Raw genomic sequence first — 8756 nt, forward strand, 5'->3', positions numbered from 1 at the left:
GTGTGTGTGTGTGTGTGTGTGTGTGTGTGTTTTATTATGTACCTAGGAGTAGAATTACCAGGTCATATGGTAGTTATATCTCTAGTTTTTTTTGAGAAACCTCCATACTTCCACAGTGGCTGCACCAGTTTACATTCCCACCAACATTCCCTTTTCTCCACATCCTCACCAACATTTGTTATTTGTGTTCTTTTGAATGTTTAAGAAGGTTAAAGTAAGAATGTCTGTTAGAATTATTAGTGATCAAAGATTTGCTTGCTCAGAGAGAAAGACCAGTAACTCAGAAGGCAGTGGAAAAGGAGTCCTGGAAATCATTGCTTATAAACGTCGTTTTAGCGGTCAGAGGAGTGAGGGCAAATTGGTCCAAAGGTTAGGGTGTGTATTTTCTTGGCAGCTTTCAGTAATGTGGATTGTAACTCAGAAATAATACTGCTGTTTATAGCATATATTTGTGATATGAAACCAGGAAATAGTAACATAGAAATACATGGAAATATTGTGACTTGGAGGTGGGTGGTGACTTGGAAGCTCATATAGGTAATACACAGGAGGAAGGGAATTTAATGAAGCTATTTAATGAAGGAGGGAGGGGGAGAGAGAGACAGAGACCTGTCAGGCCCATTGTTTACTGATATGTTGCTTATTCCCATGCATGTAGCTGTACATGTAAATGCATTTGTACATTCTGGAACCAAAAAGTTCTTAGAAAATACTACTTATAACCTCTTTGATTTTCAGGTGAAGAAACTGGTAAATAGGGGCTAACTGACTGACTTGGAATGCATTTCATATACAAACTTAACTGGGTACTTAATTTTCTAGTATTATTCTGTGCCCCAGCTCCTTATATTTTTATTTTTATCCTTGTTTATTTGGATGTCATCTGGGTATACGGGGTGTGTGTGAGTGTGGGGCTGTGCCCCACAGCCTGCCGTCCTTGCACTTGCCCAGCTGCTAGACTGAAGAGAGAGCCTGAGTCAGCGGCAGAGACGTCAGTGATTCACCGGACACGGAATCTTACAAGTCAGAGGCCGAGGTCCTGGAGTGACACCCACCGTGTACGGGCAGGCAGGCAGGACACGACAGCAATCTTCCCTCCATAGGGGAGGAAGAGGCTATCAATTGTAGGGGGCACGACATCAAAAGGGCTCCTTGGTTGCCAGGGGGACTGTGGAACACATCTCCGCACGGCTCTTTGGGTTAGCAACCAACGCAGGTGCCGTGGTTTCCTGTTGATGACTGAACATACTGGAGCTGGTCTGGTCCCAGGGCTAGAACAATGGTTAGAGGGGGCGGCCGCTGGGGGCGGCGATCACGCCGGTGGTTACTGATTAAACTTTCCACTTAGGAGGGGAGGCATTCATGCGCATAAGTAAGCATGAGGCCGGGCTGGGGAGGCGGGCAGGGGGTGTACAGAGAGCAAGAGAGCAGCCGTCTTACGGGGCCTGACCATACCGTGAGTGTACGTATGTGTGTATTTATTTACACATGTACTATTTTACTCAGTATGTTTATCCCACAAATGCATTTTTTTAAATAAAGAGAAAATAGACCAAATTGAGAAAGGAGGCAACATTTCTCGTGCATCAAGAGTAGAGAATAATGGCTCCATAACTTCTCCTAGGAAAAGAAGAGGCAGCGGTCACTGATGAGCGTTTTCCTGGTGTGTCTCGTGGCCTGCACCACTACCACAGCATCTGGAGTCCTGATTCTCTCCTTGGTTTATGTTAACAACTCTCAGCCCCATTCAGAACCTGGAACCCAGCCTCTGCAAACAGCAGTTCCCACGGTGCAAAAGGCTGTTGATCCAAAATTCAAGTTTCTTAATCATTTGCCTAAATCCAAGGTATGGATCACACATATTAGGAAAAAGAATCATCTATTTTAAATGGTGATTCCAAAACAAAGTTTCCATTGCTTGTTTTCTAAGCTTTGTTCTCTCTTCATTGGAAGGAAGCAGCTGTGGGCTGTTTGGAGGAAGGGAAGTGAGGGATAGAGAAGGGGGAAAGTTGGGTGGATATTGGCTCCAGGCAGAATTTTTCTTTAGTAGATAGTTCTATGTTTGGCTGGAGGGGAGAAGTGCAGGACAGCCCTGTTCTCTTGCCAAGATAGGTGTTCTTTTTTATGTCAAACAGAGACTGATAGCACTGCATGTACCACGTTGTCTCCGGGAGTCTTGCAGACCTATTCTTTCTCTTCCTTTTGGGGGCTCCAGTACTCACCACACCACCTTGCCTTTTCCCTTGTGCTTCCCGCTTACTCCATAGGCCATGGTGGCCTCACGTTCCTCAGGAGATGGCCTCCATGCTGAGGATTTGCTTATGGCTTTTCAGGTGTTTGAGTTCCCCGGTGGTGCAATCCAGTGGGCCTGGTACAGGAACAACGCCAAAGACTATCTCAGCATTGAAGAAGAGGCCTTTGGCATCAGCTTGAACAGTCAGAGATCACGGATGACTCTGGGGACCCTGAGAGTAAAAAGCAATGGCCTCCGAACACGGCTATCTTGTACAGGTATCACCAGTTTGCCCACGTTCTGCCCTTAAGCATTTGTGCTGTGTGTCCTCAGACTATTATTTAGGTTGTTGCAAAACCTACTTAAATAAGTGGTAGACAGCATCCAGGCTTTGGCTGTGTACTCAGTTAGATTAGTTATCAGTGCCTTGAAGCATTCACCTGTTTGCTTTAATTATTCTTGGCATCACTTTGAACTTCTTTCTTCGGTATGAAATCATTTTTCATACATTGTTAAGATCACTGTTCCATCTTTTTTTTTATATATTAATTAATTAATTAATTTATTTATTTATGGTTGTGTTGGGTCTTAGTTGCTGTGTGCAGGCTTTCTCTAGTTGCAGCGAGCGGGGGCTACTCTTCATTGTGGTGCACGGGCTTCTCATAACGGTGGCTTCTCTTGTGGAGCGTGGGCTCTAGGCGCACGGGCTTCAGTAGTTGTGGCTCTTGGGCTCTAGAGGGCAGGCTCAGTAGTTGTGATGCACGGGCTTAGTTGCTCTGTGGCCTGTGGGATCTTCCTGGACCGGGGATTGAACCCGTATCCTCTGCATTGGCAGGCGGATTCTTAACCACTGTGCCACCAGGGAAGTCCCCACTGTTCCATCCTTTGAGCCAAAGCTAAAACTGGTAGCTGTGATCTAATGATCAAAGAAACTACAGCTTCCCTCTAAGGAATAAAGCAGTGACTGTAATAACAAACTAGTTTGCTGATGTTCAGCCTGGAGTCTCTGAGATCAGCCAGTTGGATGCCCTTTTGTGGTTTAGACCTTTCAGAATTCTTTGGAGGTGAAATTAGTGTACTTACTTGAATTTCAAATAAGTCATTAATTCTGAAATGTATTTATGGCTTCTGTATTCCAGACACTGGGGAAGCTGTAGTGACTAAGCTCTCATAGAACTTTCAGAGTTTGGTCTTACCCTGATCATCTTATTAATAGATCAGCCAGTTTTTTGTGTGTGACATATTTCTGTTGTTGTTAATAAAACTCCTTTTTTATACTTGCACAGTTCAATTGATTTTAGAATTTACAGCAAGAAGAGAGATTAGAGCTTTATCTATATGAGATTAAACCCTTCTTAGAAGAATACCTGGACACACCGTAAAGCACTATGTTATTACTATTACTGTTATTATTATCAAAATTGTATGCAGACTTTTTCTTATCTGGAAAATACATACGCCTCTGTATGCATACACACACAAACACACGCAAGCACACACATGCATGTGTGTACACATGTGCCTGCAGTCTTTTCAGACTATCAAACTGGCATGAACTTAGAGCTCTAAATGCTCAGTGGGGGTGGTATTGCCCAAAAGGGGGCAAAAACTGGTTGTTAGCAGGGTAAAAATATTACTCTTTTTATGTATAAAGCATAGATGCACATGTAGTACATGAGCAGTATGTGTGTACAGTATACAGATCTACAGTACCTCTGTAGTGTTAACATTTCACAGGGTGGCGATTAGAAAAAAAAGTCTAACGTGGTACCTTAGAAGGGAAAAAAGGTTAAGGAACATTGCTCTAAAGTAGTGTTGGATGAGCTCTTCCATTTATGTTTCAGGGGACAGCATGGATTGGGGCGGTTGACGATGGTGCTGTCATTACCACATACAGTGTTACAGCTGGCCAAGTGATCTTCTTCCCTAAAAACACAGTACACTGGATAGAGAATGTGGGGAGTGAAGACTGCTTTTCTTGCTCTTCTTTTCTACACATCATGAACTTCAAACCCTGGAAGCTGATGATGTAATTTTTTCTATACCTGAGGGCATTGCTTCCAGGTCCCTTGAGTCTGTACCACTGCTGAGAACAAATCTCCTGAGGGTACAAAGAGGGCATGAATATTCTGGTTTCTAAGGTAGCAGTCAACAAAGTGACATTTGGGTAATGGGCTCAAGAGCATTGAAGTTGAATTGCTCTTTATTTTCCCTTATGAAGGACTGCTATAGGAAGCTACTGTATAGTGAATTGGTAGAAAGGTTATGATATAGTTAATAAAAATTACTATAATTTTCATCATCCAGGGATAACTTTGCTACAGATAATGTAATTGTGTTTTCCTAATCTAATGCAGGGGTTCCCACAGTGTTCCTGAGGAATGGCTGCTTTTCTCTTTCTGATCTCTTTCAGTAGTTATACTATCACTGGAGGGATTGCTGATAATGCTGGGTATAGAGGGTCAGACGTGGATGCTGCCAGTGCAAATGGATGATCAGAATTAATGATGGCCCGTGAGTGGTACCTGGAAGGGGTTTTGTGGTACATTTAGGAATCTAAATAGTAAGATTTTGAGATTTATCTTGCAGCAGATCCTGCTCTAATGTTATAGGGAGAAGTAGAAGAAATGAGTCATTAGTGAGAGTGTTGGTGAGCATGGGAACCAGTGTATATTTTTGCAGGAGTTTATATTGACCATAAAATACCAACGCCCATACATTGAATACTTGGAAGATTTTCATAAAGATCACAAGGCTTAGGCTAATCGGGGTCAGCTCTTTTGACTGGGCCACTGAAAACCACACTGGTGCCAATGCTGCCCTATCCTCAGCTACTGCCCCTTCTATTGCTAAAATTTATAGAATGTTTCACAGATATCTTATATGGTCTCTTATGTGTTTCAGCCTGAAGGTGGAATTAGTTTCATTAGAACATTCCATAAGCAAAAAGAGGATGAGGGGGTCAGTCTCCCTCCCAACTTGGCAGAACTGGTTGTCAATGCTGATTACTCACAGTCTCCAGGTAGCCTTGTGTGGAGATAATTTTATGACCTGAAAGGTATAGTATGTATTTTGTGAAGCCTTTTCAGTTAAGTATTTATATATATGATTATATAGGTGTATTGGATTGAGATGTAATGTGTTTTTTACAGTGTATCACAGTCAAGAGAAGTTTGAAAAGACACATTTCTCAACAGAGTAGGAAATGTGAGAAAAGGCCTGGAAACAAAAGAGAATGTGGAAAAAAAATTCAGAGTGTGAGGGGGGTGTGCTGGGGCTGGGGCATGCTGTAGTAGAAGAGGCTTATGAGAGAGGAGAGGCCAATCATGTAGCAATTAAGGGGCTTTAAATAGGAGAGTGACACAATGAGGTTTTTAATTAATTTATTTATTTTATTGAGGTATAATTGACATACAACACTATGTTAGTTTCAGGTATACAACACAATGATTCAATATTTGTATATACTGTGAAATGATCACCACAATAAGTCTAGTTAACATCCATCACTGTACATAGTTACAGATTTTTTTCCTTGTCACTGGAACTTACAAGATCTTAGCAACTTTAAAGTATGCAATACAGTATTACTAACTATAGCCGCCTTGCTCCACATTACGTCCCCATGATGTGTTTATTTTGTAACTGGAAGTTTGTGTCTCTTGACTTCCTTCAACCATTTCACCCACCCCCACCCACGCCGCTGGCAGCTACCACCCTGTTCTCTGTAGCTCTGAGCTTGGGCACTTAGGTTGTTTCCGTATCTTGGCTATTGTAAATAATGCTGCGATGAACATGGGCTGCATATATCTTTTTGAGTTGGTGTTAGTTTTGGTTTTTGAAGTGATGACCAATCCAGCTGGATTGTGGAGAATAATTGGAAGTGGCCAGGTGAGAGGCAGGTGAGAGGCAGGGTGATGAGTCAGGGGGCTCCTGCAGTCCCTCAAGTAGGGGATGATGGTGGCCTAGGTGAGAGGGAAAGAATTGTTGAGAAGCAGAGAATTTAGAGACGCAGGACTGACAGGGCTTCGTTGACCGATTGAGGGGAGAGGTAGGGATTGGTATTTAGGATGGCTCTCACGTTTTCCAGCCAGGTCCCCTGACTTGAATGTCTGTCTTTTTTTGTTTGTTTGTTTTTTTGCGGTACGCGGGCCTCTCCCTGCTGTGCCCTCTCCCGTTGCAGAGCACAGGCTCCGGACGCGCAGGGTCAGCGGCCGTGGCTCACGGGCCCAGCCGCTCTGCGACATGTGGGATCCTCCCGGACCGGGGCACGAACCCGTGTCCCCTGCATCGGCAGGCGGACTCTCAACCACTGCGCCACCAGGGAAGCCCTGAATGTCTGTCTTAAAGAGGTCACTCTATGTTAGAAATTTCAGGGGAGTTTGGGAAGTTAGGATAGTATCTGACAGTATCAGATCAATATCTTGGGGGAACATAGGAGGTGGTATCGGCAATTCCTACCACATAAACTTTCTGTGACTATAGAAGGGCTATGTACCTTACTGGAACTGCATTTGACTCTCCTTTTGTAGTACCATTTTGAAATAGTTTTATCTTATTTTGTTTTTTTAAACTTCATCTGATTCAGGTTCAAAAGAATATCAATTTCCAGGAGGAATAATACAATTGGCACAATACTGGAAAAATAGAAGTGAACTAAGCAACGATGAAAACATTTTCAGTGAATTTCTGAATCAGGTAATTGAGAAAAATGTTTTGAAATTATTAAAACATTATTTATTTAATTATTATTATTTATTATTAAGATGGATGAAATATGAGATTTAGATTGGATTCATCATTTTTCTGGACAAAGGAAAAGGAAAGAGCTAGTCAAACACTGGTTGATGTGATCAATGCAAACTATTGATTGAGGCCTCGTTGTGAATTTGGGAGCTTAACTTCTTGGCGTGGGTGGTTACATTAACAAAGAGACTGGATGCTCATGAGATTTCTCTTTTTATTTTCATTTGTTTTAAATGCTCAACTGGCTGTATTGCTTAATGACTAAGAGCACAGCTGTGGCATCAAATTCCCTGATTCAAATCCCAGTTCTGCCACTGGGTGACCCTAGTATACTCAACCAACCTAGATTTTAATTTCATCTCATAAGGTTGGTGGCAACCTTATAAGATTATTATAAGGGACAAGTGACATAATAAATGTAAAGGACATAAAAAATTGCATGTTCTCAGTGAGGGCTTCATAAATATTAGTTATTATTATGATTATATGAATTGTTAAGTTGCTGAGTTGAATGTTGGCTAAATAACTGGATTTCATTTTTCTTTTTCTTTCTCAAGCACCAAAATGCCCTCACTTTGAGTACACTCAGGATTTATAACAATGGATTAAGACAGCCACATTTTCATTTTAATGCAAATGAAATGGGATATGCAATAAGTGGATGTGCAAAGGTAATTTCTCTGTGAACAGGTTTTGTTTGAACTTTCCTTTTCAGTGCAGAAAGACGCAAACAGGAGGTATTTCTTTGTTTTGGTTCAGTTGTTGGTGACATAATAGGACTCTGTGCCAATGGCTTTCTGGGCCATTTCCACAGAGGATACCATGCAGGTCCTGCTAGGTAACTTCCAAGTTTGCTCTTAGCATGAGAAGGGGCTAAGAACATTTCAGAACTGATAAAGAGGTTTATCACTAACGGTGAGGGGCTGGAATACCTGCTTACATGTTCAGAGTTTTGCATTCTCAGGTAATGCAAGCATTTAATGTGCTCCACTTTGGGGTCCGTGAAATTGGCTGTTTGCCTCTCAGTGTAAGATGAGTGTGTTGGGGGGGAGGTGTGGCACGCCAGCAGGGTGGCCATATATCCCCATTTATCCAGGATCCTTCTGACGCATACTTGTCATCTTGGTGAAGTTAGTAATATCACCCCCTTTGATTCTTCAGAAAAACCGCACGAAGTAGCATGTTACTACAGGGCTCCTGGGGAGATCTACAGGTAAAATGGGCTTCTCTAGCTTGTACCTGAATCAGTCTTGACAGAAAGAATCAGACCAGACTGAAATTCACCTTTTATGTCACCCATAGCAAAAGTTTTATGTTTTTAGAAGTGAAAGCTTTAATAAATTGGAAAAGGGCATTGTAATCGTCCACAAATTTAATTTCAAGGATCAGATTTTATTTTTGGTGTGCTTTGTGCTCATCTGTGTGCTTTTGTCTGCACATTTAGTCTCTAACTCTTTTTTAAAAGACCATTAGGATGCTGCTCTCCCAGAAGGCTGAATTTTCCCAAGCAAGTAGAAAGGAGGGCTGTAGAGGTGGTAAAACACTGCAATTTAAATCCTCTGCCTAATTCGGGAATGTAATTGATAACCCTTAATTAGAACATGGTGATTAATGCTCTTTTTGCATGATGTCTTACACTATTGAATTCACTAATGCATTTTGAGGGACATTTACTTTAAATAGAGCATCTTTTTTTTTTTTTTTTTTGCGGTACGGGCCTCTCACTGTTGTGGCCTCTCCCGTTGCGGAGCACAGGCTCCGGACGCGCAGGCTCAGC

At 42.1% G+C, this 8756-nt stretch overlaps 1 pseudogene; it reads left to right on the forward strand.

The window, feature by feature from the left end:
* The window catches only part of LOC129391590 (uncharacterized), a 13202-nt pseudogene that overhangs the window by 988 nt on the left and 3458 nt on the right, over positions 1 to 8756 (forward strand).

The sequence above is a fragment of the Physeter macrocephalus genome, chromosome 19 (assembly GCF_002837175.3).
Source record: "Physeter macrocephalus isolate SW-GA chromosome 19, ASM283717v5, whole genome shotgun sequence".
In the NCBI taxonomy this organism is placed as follows: Eukaryota; Metazoa; Chordata; class Mammalia; order Artiodactyla; family Physeteridae; genus Physeter; species Physeter macrocephalus.